Genomic DNA, 20,560 nt, shown 5'->3' with positions numbered 1-20,560 from the left:
CTTAGTCAACCATCGGTCATGGCGCTAACCACTGTTCTCGGCTCTTGTAGGAACGAGACTATGGGGTGGTTGAATCTTTACAAGAGAAATCTAGAATTCGGCAACAAATACAAGATGCTCCTGGAAGGAAATCAAGTTCCAAATTTTCACCGCCAGGATTCACTGTTATGCCACCTAGGATACCTCTGTGTTCCTTCAAGTGAGAGTGCCAATATTATTTGGGAGGCACACTATAGTTGGGTCGCTGGATATTTCAGGGTAGAGAAGATAGTGGTAGTGCTGAAGAAGTATTATTAATTGTTGAACCTTCGACAAAATGTTGGGAAGTACATCAAATCTTTCACTGTCTGCACCATTTCCAAACCATAAATCAATAAGAAAGGCCTATATACTCCTCTTCCTACTCCTAGTTGACCTTGGGAATTCATCTCCATGGATTACATGTTGGGCCTTCCTTTTACTAAGCATGGAAATGACTGTGTTTTCGTGGTCGTCGACAAATTCTCTAAGATGGTCATTTTGGTTGCCTACAAGAAAAGTATCATAGCATAAGCCATTGTTAAGCTCTTCTTTGAATGATTGTGGGTACACTTTTGGATCCCACAGTTCATTATCTTAGGTCAGGACAACAGGTTCCTATGTACATTTTGGTCAAGTCTTCGGGCGACGTTGGATACCAAGATCACTAAGTCCATGACTTTCCACCCCCAAATTGATGGCCAAATAGAGGTCATCAAAGGGATGATCATACACATTTTTCTCATGTATAACCCAAATAATCCACGCACATGGGATTAAATCCTCCCCTATGTCTAGCACAACTACAACAAATATCTCCATAGCTCAACTGGCCACAAACCCTTTCAGGTGGGATTGAGATTCCAGCCACTATGTCCCATTGATGTGGCCATACCATTTGCATCTACTCAAGCAAATTCAACTCATGTCTAGTCTAAAGCTAACAGAGCTAATAGCTTCCTTGAGCGCATTCAACACATCCACCAGCAGGTCCATGACATATTGGACAGAGCCAATTCTAAATACAAGCAGCGACATGGTCAACATCAGGCGCCACATAAGTTCTAGGTGGGTGATAAATTTTGGCTACATCTACAGAAGGAACACCTTGTTGGGCCCCACCATAAGCTTCACCCACTTCGATATGGGCCATACACCACCACCAAGGATTTAGCGGAGAATGAATTCGAGCTCAGTGTTCAATGGTTCCTTGGCCTGCACCCAGTATTCAATGTGGATTGCCTTCAGTCGTAGTTTCCACCATTTCTTGACACATCTGACATTACAGAACAACTCACATTGACGGATTTAAACCCAGACTACATGGAACATGCCACAGCTGATTGGATCATGGACACATAGATCAATAACAATCACCCTTAGAGGATCCTTCGATATCGAGTCATCAAAGTAGGCCAACTCTTTTACCATGACAAGTGGTTCAGCAGGGACTAGGTTCAACAAAAAATTCCTCACCTTATTGATCCAGGTGGATCTCTAGACACCAAGACATGAAAAAGGCTCAAAATTCAAAGTGGCAGAAAGTCGATTAACTTGGCACTAGATCGAAGTGCTCCTCACCCTGATTCTAACGGTGAAAATGACACTCCAATCCGAGTTTGTATGAAGAAGATAGAAGCAGTCAAAGTTGTGGGTTGACTTACCCATGTGGCACGCTTAAGGAGGGCGCAATTTGGCAAGAATCCGGTAGCAGAATTCGCCCAATTTTCCGGGTGAATTTGTGGGTCCGTTAATTTGTCTCCTAACGGCTAAGGTTCTAGAAAATCCCCAAAGGGGCAGTGCTTATAAAAAAAAATTAATAAAAAATGGGGCAGACGGCCATGACCCCACCGCCCCTAGAACTACCATATAACAAATATTAAAAATAGTGGGGCAGGCGGCCATGACCCCGCCGCCCCTAGTACCCACTGAACAACATGTATAAATTAAGTGGGGTGGGTGGCCATGACCCTACCACCCCGGAACCTTACCTAACGGCCATGTAATAATGGTGGGGGGCGCGGGCTGTCAACCCCGCCGCCCCTCTCACATATAACAAGCACCATCGGAGTTGGGGCGAAGCGGGCCACCGGGACCAGCGGACCGGCCTCCCAAAAATGTATTATGAAATTAACCATATGTTAAATGGGGAGGGGAGGGATTTGATCCCCCGACCCTTCCTCAACAACTTTCCAACTTTGCCACTGCGCCAAAACTAACTCCACGTTTAATCCGCGCACAATTTAATATTTAAACCTATTTTCTCAATGCAGTGGAGGAGAGGAGTGCACATGCATCTTGAGGTAGACCAATTTTGCAGGTGGCGGAACCATGAGCAGTGCAAAGAGGGGGACAAAACCATGATCTGAGCAATTTCTCCAGGGGGCCAGATTTTCACTTTGTCAGATTTTGACAAATTTTATATTGTTTCAGCATTTCTCGACACCAAGAACTCAACAGTGTTGTCCACTTCTCCATCAGAGGTTTGCAATTTTTGGGCTTCTTCAATTTTGGAGGTATAAGGTCATCATTTTGATTTTTGATGTACTTCCATTTTTTTTTCATCTAATGAAAACAGGGCCTCCCGACTAATTTGAGAAGGGCCCGGAGACGTAGTCCCTCCTAGACGAACTTCGATATCAATCTGGTGTCTTCTATGCGTGACTTGCTATTCTTCTCTTCCTCTTATTTTATGCACTTGTAATTTCATGGTTAAATGCAATCTTAATATGTAATTCTTTAATGCAACTATAAGCAAAAGATCTTGGATCAAGTGGTATCAGAGCAGGTCTTTTTAGATGTGAATTGCATGTTTGTATGAAAACAAGAAAAAGGCTCCGAAGAGGCGAAGGGAAACTAAAGTCTTTCGATCTCGAAGCGGGGCGTGCACATTGAAGGAGGAGCATGGCAGATGAAGAGGCTCGTTATGAAGAGGAGCTCAATTTCCACAAAACCTTCTATGCAATGGCAGAAAATGTCGGTCAGTTTCTTTCAAGGCTGGAGAAAGCATAAGGGAAAAAGACAGAAGAACAAGGTTCAATGCATGGTGGAGAAGGACCCCCTCCTTCTCCTTCCATGAGTGAAAGATCTTCTTCCTCTCATCACCTTCATCATAGAAATTCAAGCGGTGCGTCTAAGAAACCTTTCTTTAAATTAGACGTCAAATTTGATCTACCCATGTATAACAGTGAAAGTAATGCAGAAAAGCTTAATAATTGGATTAATCAAATTGAGATCTATTGTAGGATTCAGCAAATCGAAGAGGATGAGGCAAATATTTAGTTGGCCTCTCTTCGGCTGAGTGGCACCGCTCTCGTTTGGTGGGAGAGAAAATTGCGAAGCAGTAAGAGTGTGGGTAATATTCTTTCCTCATGGCCTAGTTTCATTTCTGCATTAAAAGAACAATTTTATCCCTTGGGATATAAGCAACAAGCCTTAATGAATTGGAAATACTTAAGGCAAGGCAGAGGTCAGGATGTTCAGAGCTTTACCGAGGAGTTTAGAAAAAAAGCACTTAATTTGGGCATTGCACTTGACTCACCTGAAGTAGTAACTAACTATATTGGATCATTACATAGTTACATTTGACATTCATTATTATTGTTTGAACCTACTACCATTGACTCGGCTAGTGTAAAGGCCATTCATCGGGAAAACAGGGGAACACATGGACGAGATGACCACCCAAAGAGAACTGCAGTAGCCAAGAGAAGGGGAGCAAAGCCCTCTGGTACACATTGTGAGAAAGAGGGGTTGTCATCATGTTTTGATTTGTGAATGAATGAGCAATGAATATATGACCTAATAGATGATAATTCAGCTAATGTGATAAGGCACCAATGCTTCTTAGAAATCCTCGAATAAGTATGAGACCCCTATGCTCAAATTTGTTATTTAAAATTGTAGAATGCATAATTGTGATATGTTTGATGAAATGTCTATCATGGCTAGTAGGGGTTCAGTCAAGTCCTTGTTTAAGAATTTGCATTGTCATCATATTCTCTATATTTATTTTCATTTATGTGAATTCCATGAAGTTTTGGGCAGTGACTAGGTCCTAGCCCTGGAATTTAGCCTTAAATCTCATAGTTGTTGGCATAATACTAGCATAAAAAGGCTACAGTCGCACTTAGGTAGGATCATGAGAGTGACTGGGACCCTCAGTCGCTTGGAGGGCTTGGTAAGGGAGCAATTGGATTAATCAAATTGAGATCTATTGTAGGATTCAGCAAATGGAGCAGAATTCGCCCAATTTTCCGGGTGAATTTGTGGGTCCGTTAATTTGTCTCCTAACGGCTAAGGTTCTAGAAAATCCCCAAAGGGGCAGTGCTTATAAAAAAAAATTAATAAAAAATGGGGCAGACGACCATGACCCCACCGCCCCTAGAACTACCATATAACAAATATTAAAAATAGTGGGGCAAGCGGCCATGACCCCGCCGTCCCTAGTACCCACTGAACAACATGTATAAATTAACTAGGGTGGGCGGCCATGACCCTACCACCTAGGAACCTTACCTAACGGCCATGTAATAATGGTGGGGGTCGCGGGCTGTCAACCCCGCCGCCCCTCTCACATATAACAAGCACCATCGGAGTTGGGGCGAAGCGGGCCACCGGGACCAGCGGACCTGCCTCCCAAAAATGTATTATGACATTAACCATATGTTAAATGGGGAGGGGCGGGATTTGATCCCCCGACCCTTCCTCAACAACTTTCCAACTTTGCCACTGCGCCAAAACTAACTCCACGTTTAATCCGCGCACAATTTAATATTTAAACCTATTTTCTCAATGCAGTGGAGGAGAGGAGTGCACATGCATCTTGAGGTAGACCAATTTTGCAAGTGGCGGAACCATGAGCAGTGCAAAGAGGGGGACAAAACCATGATCTGAGCAATTTCTCCAGGGGGCCAGATTTTCACTTTGTCAGATTTTGACAAATTTTATATTGTTTCAGCATTTCTCGACACCAAGAACTCAACAGTGTTGTCCACTTCTCCATCAGAGGTTTGCAATTTTTGGGCTTCTTCAATTTTGGAGGTATAAGGTCGTCATTTTGATTTTTGATGTACTTCCATTATTTTTTCATCTAATGAAAATAGGGCCTCCCGACTAATTTGAGAAGGGCCCGGAGACGTAGTCCCTCCTAGACGAACTTCGACATCAATCTGGTGTCTTCTATGCGTGACTTGCTATTCTTCTCTTCCTCTTATTTTATGCACTTGTAATTTCATGGTTAAATGCAATCCTAATATGTAATTCTTTAATGCAACTATAAGCAAAAGATCTTGGATCAAGTGGTATCAGAGGAGGTCTTTTTAGATGTGAATTGCATGTTTGTATGCAAACAAGAAAAAGGCTCCGAAGAGGCGAAGGGAAACTAAAGTCTTTCGATCTCGAAGCGGGGCGTGCACATTGAAGGAGGAGCATGGCAGATGAAGAGGCTCGTTATGAAGAGGAGCTCAATTTCCACAAAACCTTCTATGCAATGGCAGAAAATGTCGGTCAGTTTCTTTCAAGGCTGGAGAAAGCATAAGGGAAAAAGACAGAAGAACAAGGTTCAGTGCATGGTGGAGAAGGACCCCCTCCTTCTCCTTCCATGAGTGAAAGATCTTCTTCCTCTCATCACCATCATCATAGAAATTCAAGCGGTGCGTCTAAGAAACCTTTCTTTAAATTAGACGTCAAATTTGATCTACCCATGTATAACAGTGAAAGTAATGCAGAAAAGCTTAATAATTGGATTAATCAAATTGAGATCTATTGTAGGATTCAGCAAATCGAAGAGGATGAGGCAAAGATTTAGTTGGCCTCTCTTCGGCTGAGTGGTACCGCTCTCGTTTGGTGGGAGAGAAAATTGCGAAGCAGTAAGAGTGTGGGTAATATTCTTTCCTCATGGCCTAGTTTCATTTCTACATTAAAAGAACAATTTTATCCCTTGGGATATAAGCAACAAGCCTTAATGGATTGGAAATACTTAAGGCAAGGCAGAGGTCAGGATGTTCAGAGCTTTACCGAGGAGTTTAGAAAAAAAGCACTTAATTTGGGCATTGCACTTGACTCACCTGAAGTAGTAACTAAGTATATTGGATCATTACATAGTTACATTAGACATTCATTATTATTGTTTGAACCTACTACCATTGACTCGGCTAGTGTAAAGGCCATTCATCTGGAAAACAGGGGAACACATGGACGAGATGACCACCCAAAGAGAACCGTAGTAGCCAAGAGAAGGGGAGCAAAGCCCTCTTGTACACATTGTGAGAAAGAGGGGCATGATGAAGAAAATTGTTGGAAGCTGCACCTTGAGCTGAGACCTGAAAGGAATGACAGAAAGGGGAAGCAGAAGGTCGTCACCACCATGCAGCAAAACCAAGATTTTGAGTCAGAGGAAGATGAGAAGGTCACAGCTGTGGGATTTGCACGAGGTAGGCCCATTGACTTGGGGTCTAATTCCGGCAATGAAATGATGTTTGCAGCCCTTGGGATCGCGACAGAAGGACCCATAGATTTGGGGTCTGATTCTGGCAATGAGTCAAGGATTTCAACAGACATAACGAAAAGGGAACTTCCCACAGTAGGACTCCAAGAACTTGAGGAGATCAAACACCACATCTAAGCAGAGAATGCTGAGCTAAGGAGGCTTCTACAGGAGGCAAGGGAAGAAAAACAAAGATTACTACGCCAGTTGCAAGCCAAGGATGAGGCCTTGGAAAAGCTACAGCATCACTATCCGGAGGTAAAAAATGATTCTCCGATTTCATATGATTTTCATGATGATGAATTCGCTGCTTTTGAAAAACATTCTACAGGGATTGGATCCAAACTATTGAAGAAAATGGGGTATCAAGGAAAGGGCCTCAACATCAAAGGACAAGGCATCGTAAACCCCATCGAATTCGAGGAATTGCCGCATCGTGCAGGACTCGGATACGCCAGAAAGGAAATGGGAGAAAGATCCAATACAGCTAGTAACTAGCAAACAACAGACGATGAAATTCCCTCCTCACAGTCAAGCGATAGTGAGGGCCACATGAACACTTACCGAAGGAGCACAAGGGGAAAGTGCCCAAAGGCAGCCCCAAAAGTTTGGAGGAAAAAAGAATCGTTGTAGTCATTGCAACAAAGAGGGACGCCAACAAACCATGTGTCCAATGCTCCATGCTCTAGAAACATCGTCAGAGGAGCTGAAAGATGAACATGTTCAACAAATGAATCCACCCCATTCATGGTGGTCTGCTTTATTAAGTTTTTTTTTTTAAGTATCTTGTTATAGCCACCATTGTAAATCATACATTGCAAGTAAATGTAAAAGTGATGGTGTTTTCCCTATCACTTCAAAATGCAACGATGATATTTTGGCCTTTCTTTATTAGTAGTTGAGGTATTGATTACTTTTTATGTCATCCTTGGCCAAGCAGTGTGTGCTATAAAATCTTGGCAAGGAAGGGTTTTTAAGTCCTGTGTGGTGTGCATGATTGCAAAGAATGTACTAGTTTCACATGCAGGTGATTGAAAGTGTGGATTGAAAAGGACAGAAACAGTGTGCTAAGTGTAAATGCTTTTGGGGTCCAAAAGCTCCTCAGTGCGGAGGATTGATCCAGGTGGATCTCTAGACACCGAGGCATGAAAAAGGCTCAAAATTCAAAGTGGTAGAAAGTTGATTAACTTGGCATCAGATCGAAGTGCTCGTCACCCTGATTCCAATGGTGTGAACGACACTCCAATCCGAGTCCGTATGAAGAAGATAGAAGTAGTCAAAGTTGTGGGTTGACTTACCCATGTGGCAGGCTTAAGGAGGGTGCAATTTGGCAAGAATCTGGCCAGTTTTCCCAGAGAATTTGTGGGTCCATTAATTTGTCTCCTAACGCCTAAGGTTCTGGAAAATCCCCAAAGGGGCAGTGGTTATAAAAAAAAATAATAAAAAAGTGGGGCAGGGAACCATGACTCCACCGCCCCCGGAACTACCATATAACAAATATTAAAGATAGTGGGGCAGGCAGCCATGACCCCGCCATCCCTGGTACCCACTGAAAATCATGTATAAATGAAGTGGAGTGGGCAGCCATGACCCCGCCACCCCAGAACTTACCTAATGGCCATGTAATAATGGTGGGGGACGCAGGCTGTCAACCTCGCCGCCCCTCCACCTAACCCACATATAACAAGACCCAATGGAGTTGGGGTAGAGAGGGCCACCGGGACTGACGGACCCACCTCCAAAAAATGTATTTTGACATTAACCATATGTTAAATGAGGAGGATCGAGATTTGATCCCCCGACCCCTCCTCAACAACTTTCCAACTTTACCATTGCGCCAAAACTAACTCCTTGTTTAATCTACCCACAATTTAATATTTAAACCTATTTTCTCAGTGTGTCGGGGGAGAGGAGCGCGCACACAGTTCGAGGCAGACCAATTTTGCAGGTGGCGGAACCATGAGCAGTGCAGAGAGGGGGACGGAACCATGATCTAAGCAATTTCTCCAGGGGGCCATATTTTCACTTTGTTAGATTTCGACAAATTTTATATGGTTTCAGCATTTCTCGATGCCACGAACTCAACGGTGTTGTCCATTTCTCCATCAAAGGTCTGCAATTTCCGGGCTTCTTAAATTTTGGAGGTATAAGGTTGTCATTTTGATTTTTGATGTACTTCCATTATTTTGCCATCTAATGAAAATAGGGCCTCCCCACTAATTTGAGCAGGGCTCGGAGACGTAGTCCCTCCTGGACGAACTCCGTTATCAATCCAGTGTCTTCTATGTGTGACTTGCTATTCTTCTCTTCCTCTTCTTTTATGCACTTGTAATTTCATGGTTAAATGCAAACTTAATATGTAATTCTTTAATGCATCTATAAGCAAAAGATCTTGGATCACTCATGGAGGTTTTGCACGCAATGGGGACCATTACTTCCTAAGGAGGGAGGACTGATCCGGGTGAATATTTGTGGCCACCCACCTATTCCACCTAGAACTCCAGTCAATTTCATAAGTTTCCTTGTTTATAATAACATTTACAATTTTTATCAGTTTTTCGGGTCTTGAACTTCTAAAGCAATTTTGACCCCCTAAACGGTGTGTTTTTGAGGTCCACAACATGCCGAAAACCATAGGAAAAGTATTGTGGAAAATATTGTAGTACTCAGAGAGGTATTTCCAATGAGGTATCATACGCGCCAAAAATAGATAATATGACCAAGTTAAGACCCCGAGAAGTTGGTTGCCCGACTAACCCCAACGGGGCCCACAAACGCTTGGTGTTCCATCTCATGGGGTTAGGGTTCTGTTTGTTTAGGGTTTTCCCTTGTTGTTAAATAATAAAAAGGCCCTTAAGCCTCATTGTAACATATTTTAGAGGCATGTAGCCACCACATCTCTTCTTAGAGATAAGTTACCATCACCCAAGCTAGTCTGTTTCCATTTTTGTATGTAAGCATATTTCAGTTATTTGATATTAATGAAATGAAGTTCTATTTATGTTGTATCTCTGTGTTTATTTGTATATCTGTATTTTTTTGCATTCTTGCATAACTCTGGATAAATCTCTGTCTCTTTCTTTGTCTCTTCCACTTTTGTACTAACCTGTGTTGTGATAAAAACTGAATATATTAAATATATATTAAATGGCTCTCCAGGTGAGATACCTAGAGAGTGTACAAACACTCATACATGCCCTATTACATTGAGTCAGATGAGCCTCAAATATATAGGCTTTCACACTAGTGGGATGGTTTCAACCACTCCCTAGTTATTAGGATATGAGGTCTAAGATTAGGGTCTCAATCCTATCATCATCATAAAAATAATATAAGTTTAGATTTCTCCATTACTTCCAACAATCCCCCTTAATGGAGAAAGGGTACTGAATAATAACATACACCTTCTCGTCTAGTCTCAGCTAGGCTTACAATTAAAACATGAAAAACTTGGTAAGAGAGGTTTTCATTTTGTTCTTTTTGCAGTATGTTATCACTGAAAATGCTGTAGTAAAAATTTTTTTAGCTTGGCTTAAAGTCAGGGTATTTTCGCAGCACCAGAATTCTTTTTAGCAGTTTCGCAGCGCTACCTGTTTGAGTGGTTTCGTAGCGTGCTACGAAACTGGGGATTTGTTTGAGTTTTCAGTGAAGGTCCAAATCCTAGCATGCTTATTGTACAGAGTTCTTCTTCCCTCCAGGAATGTTGATGAGAGCAGTGGCAGTATGTTCAAGGAGACACCTTATGATGATGCAGCTATTGTAGGATTGCCATCAAATACATTAAGGGAGTTATCTCTGAATTCTGGCTCATGGGTGATTGTGAAAGATGTACATACTAATGTGGGAGACTTGCAGGAGATTTTGTGTTGAATCCTCTAGACAAAGAATCTATTAAATTTTATAAGTCATAGAGTGTTTGATATTTGGGATTGTCTTTTCACAATCTATAACTTCTTTCACAAAGCAGGGCGCCACAATGGATTGAAAGATTTGAAAAATATTTATGATAAAGTTCATGTTCCCGTTTGTTGGGTATTGGTGTTCAAAGTTAGATTAGGTAATAAAGGGGCTGCGCTTGCAAATAGCATTTCCAATTGGCTAAATGTGGCACTTCTATCAATTTATGTTAAATCTTCCCCTGCATGCAAGAAGACATGGACATCTTTCTCAAGGGAAGCTTTATATGACATTACAAACTTTCTTAAGCTTACTATTCTATCTGCAGTAATGCGTTGCTTGGAATACTGGTCTTTTGAAATGCTTGTTCTCTTCTCCGGTTTGTTGCCTAAGCCTGAACTTGAGATATCAGTTCTCTCCATCTGTCTTAGCACTGATGCAGTTGCATATATGATCCCCTTTGGCGTGGGTGCTGCTGTAAGTACACGAGTTTCCAATGAACTAGGAGCTGGACGCTCACGCACTGCACAGTTATCAGTGTGTGTCGGGGTTTGTATGGCAGTCAATGAGGCTCTTATGATAAGATATATTTTATTCTCTATCAGAAATGTATGGGGCTATGTTTATAGCAATGAAGTAGAGGTAGTTGAATGCATTTCAACCATGATGCCACTGCTTGTACCCTCAACATTTATGGATGCCATCCAAGGTGTTCTATCAGGTATTGCTAGAGGATGTGGATGGCAAACGTTGGGTGCCTATGCAAATCTTGGGGCATACTATGTGGTTGGCATGCCTATAGCTGTCATTTTAGCCTTTGCACTGCATGCTGGCGGCAGGGGACCTTCGGCATTTGAGCACCTGTTCTGTTGCTAAGAACATTGCGCTAACAAAGGAAAATCTTATCAAAAATTTATCACTGCTGCACAGAAAAGGATATATGGGAGCACCCAAAAGAAGTTGATCAGGTTTTGGTTAAATATGAGCGCCTTCAAAAATTTCGCATTCATACTCCAAGGTATGCACTTGTGAACAGAGATTACCCCTATTAAGAGTTGAACTACTTTGTGGAGTAAGGGATTTTGTTCAAAACCATGCATAGCGAATTATCAAGCCTTTTGTGGAAAAAACCAGTTTATGGAGATGATCACAGTGTCTATGGTTTAGTGGCCAATCTTCTGGCTTATCATATGTTTTCGAGCCTCTTACACTATTATGGAGGATTGAACTCGCGTTATCAAAGGCAAACAGAGCGAAAAGTTGTAGAAGGACAATGGGATTTCCAAGAGCTAAGGCCGCTGCATTACTTGTATCATTTTGTCCGACAATATCCATATGGAGGAGGCGAAGGCAGATATGAAGAATGCAGTTCTGAAAATGTTCATGTCGAAGGTCGAGGAAGCTAAAAGCCAGAACCTTTATCAATATGAAGGTTGAATCAATTTTGGAAGATTTGTCTTCGGGATTATTAGAGTCTATGAAGAGACACGTCTTTGGTCCCGTGGCAAATTCATGGAATAGCTTAATGTATGGGCGCAAGTGTTTGATGAAACAGACGTAGCTCATTATCATCGTGGCCTAGCTTCATAAGACCTCTTTTTCTACGCAAACAGGTGGCAGGGGTGATCAATAGTCACTGTTGTTATAATGAGACATCTGGCAATTCTGTTTCCAGGAATTCGTTCACTTGAAATAAAGACTCTCATTGGAAATATATACGCTATATATCTATTTGAAGCTACGCAACAAGCTGTGATATGAACCGGTGAATGAAACTGTGATATCTATTATAATAGCTTGATATGTGGGCGCAAGTGTTTGAAGTCACTTCAGGTAGAGTATTTGCTGCTTGGAAGAGATCACAAGGTTGAATACGAGTTGCAAATGAATTGCCTAACAAGACAGTTCCAAGGGCGCAGAGGATTTTTAGAGCATGAGCATGTATCAGAGCAGGAAAAGATGCTCGTTGCTCGAAGATTTGCAAGGAGTGATCAATAGATGGAACAGTTTAGATCTTTTCGACTCCTTCTTCATTTAACATAAGCTCGAGCTCATCATGTCAGCTTGTAGAAGAACTCTGTTAAAGGCTGTCATCCTTGGCAATAGTGCGGTGGGTAAAAAACTTGCTGATGAATTAATATACAAATAAGAGTTTCGTGGCAAGACTGCTACCTCGAGCACATTAGGTTTATTACCAAGATGAAGCAAGGAGATACTTCCAGCAGCTTATTAATGCTGTTGATTACTGCCATAGTAGGAGTGTCTACCATAGGGACTTGAAGCCAGAAAATTTGCTTCTGGATACATATGGAAATCTTAAAGTATCAGATTTTGGCCTAAGTGCACTGTCTCAACAAGTCAGGGATGACGGTTTGCTTCACACTACTTGTGGAACACCCAATTATGTTGCTCGTGAGGTCATCAATGATAAAGGTTACGATGGGGCAACTGCAGACTTGTGGTCATGTGGTGTCATCCTATTTGTTTTAATGGCAGGTTACTTGCCTTTTGATGATCCAAACCTTATGACATTGTATAAAAAGATATATAAAGCAGATTTTACGTGCCCTTCATGGTTTTCTTCTGGTGCAAAGAAATTAATTACAAGGATTTTGGACCCAAACCCTAAGACACGAATTACAGTACCTGAGATTTTAGACAATGAATGGTTCAAGAAAGGTTATAAGCCACCCAAGTTTAATGAAGAAGAAGATGTAAATCTGGATGATGTTGATGCTGTTTTCAATGATTCAGAAGAACATCTTGTTACAGAAAAAAAAGGAAACAAAACCAGAGGTGATGAATGCATTTGAACTTATCTCCATGTCCCAGGGTCTCAATCTTGGCAATCTCTTTGAAATGGACATGGGTATGGTTAAGCGAGAAACGAGGTTTGCATCTAAACGCCCTGCAAACAAGATAGTATCAAAAATTGAGGAAGCTGCAAAGCCTCTTGGATTCAATGTGCAAAAGAGAAATTACAAGATGAAGATGCAAGGTTCAAAGACTGGAAGAAAGGGTCATTTGAATGTAGCTACAGAGGTATTTGAAGTAGCTCCTTCTCTTTTTATGGTTGAAGTCCGCAAGGCTGGAGGTGATACCTTGGAATTTCACAAGTTTTACAAGAACCTTTCGGCAGGCCTAAAAGTATCTCCAGAAAGCAGAGGAATCCGGGCATGCTGTTTGAGTTTGTTTTTAGGAAAAGCTATTGACATTGAAGCCTGGCAGCTAAACAGGATTATTTGCAAATTGTTGTTCATTTGTTGGAATGAGGAAGATCATTAATAAATGTAGCACAGTGTTAGCAGAAAACCAGTGAGGGGGACTGTGTTTTTAAATCACACAGCAGTTTCGTAGCGCGCTACGAAACTGCTGTAGGTGATGATTTAAAGCGCAGGGCAGCTAGTGTGATACTGTGAGCAGCTAGTCTGACACGGTGAGCGGGAGTTGAGGAAGAAGAACAGCTGTCTATCAAATACCACCTACAGCACATCAGAAGCCTGGCATCATTCCATATTTGGGGTTATTAAAACATTTGGGAGCAGGCTGCTATACTTTAGGAGAATGTTGGGAGACAGAAGCCGATAAATAGGAGCACACCTTCTGGTCATTAAATGAGCTATCAGCGCTTTCAAGCATCCCAAGTCAGCATCCATTGCATCTGTAGCTCAGCCATATCAGATTAATCGAAGGAGGACAGCTGTCAAAGCATTCAAGAAAGCATCCAGCATACGAGGAGAATGGAATTAATATTTTAGTTTGATTAGGATTGTGTGTAATTACAGTTCAGCATGTTTGTAATTAATGCATTAGTTAGAAGCATGTAGGAGGAGTTAATAGGGCATTCGAGCTCATTCTAGAGAGGAGGAATGTATTCCTATATATGGTGAAAACTAGGATGTAATAGGGGTTGGATACTTAATAGAAAAACAGTGTTGTTTTGGGCCATTGTAAGACCTTTTTTGACAGTAATAGTAAAACAGAGTTATTCTCTTCTCAAGATTCTCGAAGGATTGTCATGATCAAATGTAGTGATGATGTGTGGTACTTTATGTTATTTTATGGTTTTGTTGTATGCAATCACTCAGAATTCATAAATATATGCTCTGACTTCCTGTGTATACAGCAAGCTATGTTTTGATGAAATATGTTTGACATGTAATGCTAAGAGCCTTGATTTCTATGAGGTCACTGTGTTTTTCCTTGTTTACTTGATATTATAGACTCCATAGCCCAATGAGAGCCAGTTTGATGTGTTTCCAACCAGTTATGCTTTCATAAGTAAATAAAGAGTTAGCCATCTAGTGTTTGAAGGATTTTGTCAAGAGTTGTGAGAGAGCCCTCTCTGATTAGGAAGGCTAATTCCTAATCTAAAGTATGGTCTGAAACAGTTACATGAGACATTGCTTGGTTGCAGTCCCTAGTACTGGTTTTGTGATAACATTTTGGTGCGTCTGCCGGGAGCTTAAGATTGAATTTCTGAAGGTAGCAGGAGTTCAAATGATTTTCAAGGCTGCAAAACTACCTTGGCGACTCCATTGTTGAAGAATTCAAGGTTTATATATTCATGGTGATTCCACTGGAGTTATGAAAGACCCAGAAGCTGCTCTTCTTTGTTCAAGGTATGCATGCATAGATTTCTCAGGAATTCATGGTTTTCCAAACCATTTTCCCAAGGATGAATATTTTCTAAGAAATGGTCCCAAATACAACGGAGAAGATTTGAGTTTAACCTTGGATCATATTTCAGATTTCTGTCATTTTGCTGAGCTTCTTAGAGTTAAACATGAGGATGTTTGCATAAGGTTATTTTATGATTCACTCCAAGGGAAATGCAAACAGTGGGTTGAATGCTTGCCTGCCAAGTCCATTAAGTCATTGCCAGACTTTTGGCTTATGTTCTTGGAGGAATGGATAGATAGGTCAGAGGTGGAAGTAAACTCTCCTTCAGTTGAAGGTTTTAAACAGTGGAATGATGATCATAATAAAGAAGAAACAAATGAATCTTTTTCTTTGTCCCTGTCCTCATATCTGAAATCCTTTGACTGCAAGTCAGAGGATAAGATGAAATTTTTTGATGAATTTGCCAAAGATATTGAGAAAGAGATTGAAGGTTTAGAAGGACAAATTCAAGCATACAGTTTTCATGATCATGATTATTATTCTCAAAAGTTTTCTGTGACAGAGAGCAAGGAGACTATGCTGCTTCCATTCTCCTTCATGATTGAGGAACTGAACACTGTAATTGAAGATCAGTTTGCACAGCTGGAAAGTCTCAAGGAAGGACAAGCTGATCATGTGTTCTGGGACCCTATAGCTGATTACATGGAAGAGTTTTACTCTCCAGTGTTTCAGTTTTCATATGAAGATCAGAGACTATTTCAGTGGCAGTGGTCTTTACACTATCACATTGGATTTGAAATCCGATACAGTCAGAAACAGTTTCAGTGGCAGCGGTCATCACACTATCACATTGGCCCTGAACTCCAGGACAGTCAAAGAAATCAAATATCAGATGAGGCTAATGATTGGCTGCATTGGAAGTTTCATATTGATTGAGCTGAAGAAGTTGAATTGTTAGGGTAGGTAGGTAGGTAGATTGCAAATAAGCTCAAGGTTGGCTGAGCATTTATTTTTCAGTAGCAGTAGTTTCTTTCTCCTACAGTCATGCTTGTCAAGCAAATTTTTGTTTGTCACAAATGGATAAGGCACTGGAGCTGCATGTTCTTAGTGCACCACAGGGGCACACTATCCCAAGTGGAGCCACTGTTATCACTGAAAATGCTGTAGTAAAATTTTTTTTAGCTTGGCTTAAAGTCAGGGTATTTTCGCAGCGCCAGAATTCTTTTTAGCAGTTTCGCAGCGCTACCTGTTTGAGTGGTTTCGTAGCGTGCTACGAAACTGGGGATTTGTTTGAGTTTTCAGTGAAGGTCCAAATCCTAGCATGCTTATTGTACAGAGTTCTTCTTCCCTCCAGGAATGTTGATGAGAGCAGTGGCAGTATGTTCAAGGAGACACCTTATGATGATGCAGCTATTGTAGGATTGCCATCAAATACATTAAGGGAGTTATCTCTGAATTCTGGCTCATGGGTGATTGTGAAAGATGTACATACTAATGTGGGAGACTTGCAGGAGATGTTGTGTTGAATCCTCTAGACAAAGAATCTATTAAATTTTATAAGTCATAGAGTGTTTGATATTTGGGATTGTCTTTTCACAATCTGTAACTTCTTTCACAAAGCAGGGCGCCACAATGGATTGAAAGATTTGAAAAATATTTATGATAAAGTTCATGTTCCCGTTTGTTGGGTATTGGTGTTCAAAGTTAGATTAGGTAATAAAGGGGCTGCGCTTGCAAATAGCATTTCCAATTGGCTAAATGTGGCACTTCTATCAATTTATGTTAAATCTTCCCCTGCATGCAAGAAGACATGGACATCTTTCTCAAGGGAAGCTTTATATGACATTACAAACTTTCTTAAGCTTACTATTCTATCTGCAGTAATGCGTTGCTTGGAATACTGGTCTTTTGAAATGCTTGTTCTCTTCTCCGGTTTGTTGCCTAAGCCTGAACTTGAGATATCAGTTCTCTCCATCTGTCTTAGCACTGATGCAGTTGCATATATGATCCCCTTTGGCGTGGGTGCTGCTATAAGTACACGAGTTTCCAATGAACTAGGAGCTGGACGCTCACGCACTGCACAGTTATCAGTGTGTGTCGGGGTTTGTATGGCAGTCAATGAGGCTCTTATGATAGGATATATTTTATTCTCTATCAGAAATGTATGGGGCTATGCTTATAGCAATGAAGTAGAGGTAGTTGAATGCATTTCAACCATGATGCCACTGCTTGTACCCTCAACATTTATGGATGCCATCCAAGGTGTTCTATCAGGTATTGCTAGAGGATGTGGATGGCAAACGTTGGGTGCCTATGCAAATCTTGGGGCATACTATGTGGTTGGCATGCCTATAGCTGTCATTTTAGCCTTTGCACTGCATGCTGGCGGCAGGGGACCTTCGGCATTTGAGCACCTGTTCTGTTGCTAAGAACATTGCGCTAACAAAGGAAAATCTTATCAAAAATTTATCACTGCTGCACAGAAAAGGATATATGGGAGCACCCAAAAGAAGTTGATCAGGTTTTGGTTAAATATGAGTGCCTTCAAAAATTTCGCATTCATACTCCAAGGTATGCACTTGTGAACAGAGATTACCCCTATTAAGAGTTGAACTACTTTGTGGAGCAAGGGATTTTGTTCAAAACCATGCATAGCGAATTATCAAGCCTTTTGTGGAAAAAACCAGTTTATGGAGATGATCACAGTGTCTATGGTTTAGTGGCCAATCTTCTGGCTTATCATATGTTTTCGAGCCTCTTACACTATTATGGAGGATTGAACCCGCGTTATCAAAGGCAAACAGAGCGAAAAGTTGTAGAAGGACAATGGGATTTCCAAGAGCTAAGGCCGCTGCATTACTTGTATCATTTTGTCCGACAATATCCATATGGAGGAGGCGAAGGCAGATATGAAGAATGCAGTTCTGAAAATGTTCATGTCGAAGGTCGAGGAAGCTAAAAGCCAGAACCTTTATCAATATGAAGGTTGAATCAATTTTGGAAGATTTGTCTTCGGGATTATTAGAGTCTATGAAGAGACACGTCTTTGGTCCCGTGGCAAATTCATGGAATAGCTTAATGTATGGGCGCAAGTGTTTGATGAAACAGACGTAGCTCATTATCATCGTGGCCTAGCTTCATAAGACCTCTTTTTCTACGCAAACAGGTGGCAGGGGTGATCAATAGTCACTGTTGTTATAATGAGACATCTGGCAATTCTGTTTCCAGGAATTCGTTCACTTGAAATAAAGACTCTCATTGGAAATATATACGCTATATATCTATTTGAAGCTACGCAACAAGCTGTGATATGAACCGGTGAATGAAACTGTGATATCTATTCTAATAGCTTGATATGTGGGCGCAAGTGTTTGAAGTCACTTCAGGTAGAGTATTTGCTGCTTGGAAGAGATCACAAGGTTGAATACGAGTTGCAAATGAATTGCCTAACAAGACAGTTCCAAGGGCGCAGAGGATTTTTAGAGCATGAGCATGTATCAGAGCAGGAAAAGATGCTCGTTGCTCGAAGATTTGCAAGGAGTGATCAATAAATGGAACAGTTTGGATCTTTTCGACTCCTTCTTCATTTAACATAAGATCGAGCTCATCATGTCAGCTTGTAGAAGAACTCTGTTAAAGGCTGTCATCCTTGGCAATAGTGCGGTGGGTAAAAAACTTGCTGATGAATTAATATACAAATAAGAGTTTCGTGGCAAGACTGCTACCTCGAGCACATTAGGTTTATTACCAAGATGAAGCAAGGAGATACTTCCAGCAGCTTATTAATGCTGTTGATTACTGCCATAGTAGGAGTGTCTACCATAGGGACTTGAAGCCAGAAAATTTGCTTCTGGATACATATGGAAATCTTAAAGTATCAGATTTTGGCCTAAGTGCACTGTCTCAACAAGTCAGGGATGACGGTTTGCTTCACACTACTTGTGGAACACCCAATTATGTTGCTCTTGAGGTCATCAATGATAAAGGTTACGATGGGGCAACTGCAGACTTGTGGTCATGTGGTGTCATCCTATTTGTTTTAATGGCAGGTTACTTGCCTTTTGATGATCCAAACCTTATGACATTGTATAAAAAGATATATAAAGCAGATTTTACGTGCCCTTCATGGTTTTCTTCTGGTGCAAAGAAATTAAGTACAAGGATTTTGGACCCAAACCCTAAGACACGAATTACAGTACCTGAGATTTTAGACAATGAATGGTTCAAGAAAGGTTATAAGCCACCCAAGTTTAATGAAGAAGAAGATGTAAATCTGGATGATGTTGATGCTGTTTTCAATGATTCAGAAGAACATCTTGTTACAGAAAAAAAAAGGAAACAAAACCAGAGGTGATGAATGCATTTGAACTTATCTCCATGTCCCAGGGTCTCAATCTTGGCAATCTCTTTGAAATGGACATGGGTATGGTTAAGCGAGAAACGAGGTTTGCATCTAAACGCCCTGCAAACGAGATAGTATCAAAAATTGAGGAAGCTGCAAAGCCTCTTGGATTCAATGTGCAAAAGAGAAATTACAAGATGAAGATGCAAGGTTCAAAGACTGGAAGAAAGGGTCATTTGAATGTAGCTACAGAGGTATTTGAAGTAGCTCCTTCTCTTTTTATGGTTGAAGTCCGCAAGGCTGGAGGTGATACCTTGGAATTTCACAAGTTTTACAAGAACCTTTCGGCAGGCCTAAAAGTATCTCCAGAAAGCAGAGGAATCCGGGCATGCTGTTTGAGTTTGTTTTTAGGAAAAGCTATTGACATTGAAGCCTGGCAGCTAAACAGGATTATTTGCAAATTGTTGTTCATTTGTTGGAATGAGGAAGATCATTAATAAATGTAGCACAGTGTTAGCAGAAAACCAGTGAGGGGGACTGTGTTTTTAAATCACACAGCAGTTTCGTAGCGCGCTACGAAACTGCTGTAGGTGATGATTTAAAGCGCAGGGCAGCTAGTGTGATACTGTGAGCAGCTAGTCTGACACGGTGAGCGGGAGTTGAGGAAGAAGAACAGCTGTCTATCAAATACCACCTACAGCACATCAGAAGCCTGGCATCATTCCATATTTGGGGTTATTAAAACATTTGGGAGCAGGCTGCTATACTTTAGGAGAATGTTGGGAGACAGAAGCCGATAAATAGGAGCACACCTTCTGGTCATTAAATGAGCTATCAGCGCTTTCAAGCATCCCAAGTCAGCATCCATTGCATCTGTAGCTCAGCCATATCAGATTAATCGAAGGAGGACAGCTGTCAAAGCATTCAAGAAAGCATCCAGCATACGAGGAGAATGGAATTAATATTTTAGTTTGATTAGGATTGTGTGTAATTACAGTTCAGCATGTTTGTAATTAATGCATTAGTTAGAAGCATGTAGGAGGAGTTAATAGGGCATTCGAGCTCATTCTAGAGAGGAGGAATGTATTCCTATATATGGTGAAAACTAGGATGTAATAGAGGTTGGATACTTAATAGAAAAACAGTGTTGTTTTGGGCCATTGTAAGACCTTTTTTGACAGTAATAGTAAAAC

General features: G+C 41.1%; 3 pseudogenes; all 3 read left to right on the top strand.

Moving 5' to 3' along the window:
• The first annotated feature begins 10,732 nt into the window (after positions 1 to 10,732).
• On the top strand, positions 10,733 to 11,278 carry LOC149206424 (protein DETOXIFICATION 16 pseudogene; annotated as a pseudogene).
• A 459-nt stretch (positions 11,279 to 11,737) lies between these two features.
• Positions 11,738 to 17,454, top strand: LOC149206423 (CBL-interacting protein kinase 32-like; annotated as a pseudogene).
• A 459-nt stretch (positions 17,455 to 17,913) lies between these two features.
• Positions 17,914 to 20,139, top strand: LOC149206422 (CBL-interacting protein kinase 23-like; annotated as a pseudogene).
• The last annotated feature ends 421 nt before the right edge of the window (positions 20,140 to 20,560 follow it).

The sequence above is a fragment of the Pinus tabuliformis genome, chromosome 1_2, assembly GCF_031772625.1.
Source record: "Pinus tabuliformis cultivar Carrire ecotype Pingquan chromosome 1_2, CPIR1, whole genome shotgun sequence".
In the NCBI taxonomy this organism is placed as follows: domain Eukaryota; kingdom Viridiplantae; phylum Streptophyta; class Pinopsida; order Pinales; family Pinaceae; genus Pinus; species Pinus tabuliformis.
Note: the sequence above shows the minus strand (reverse complement) of the source record. Positions and strands in the feature narration are given on the sequence as shown.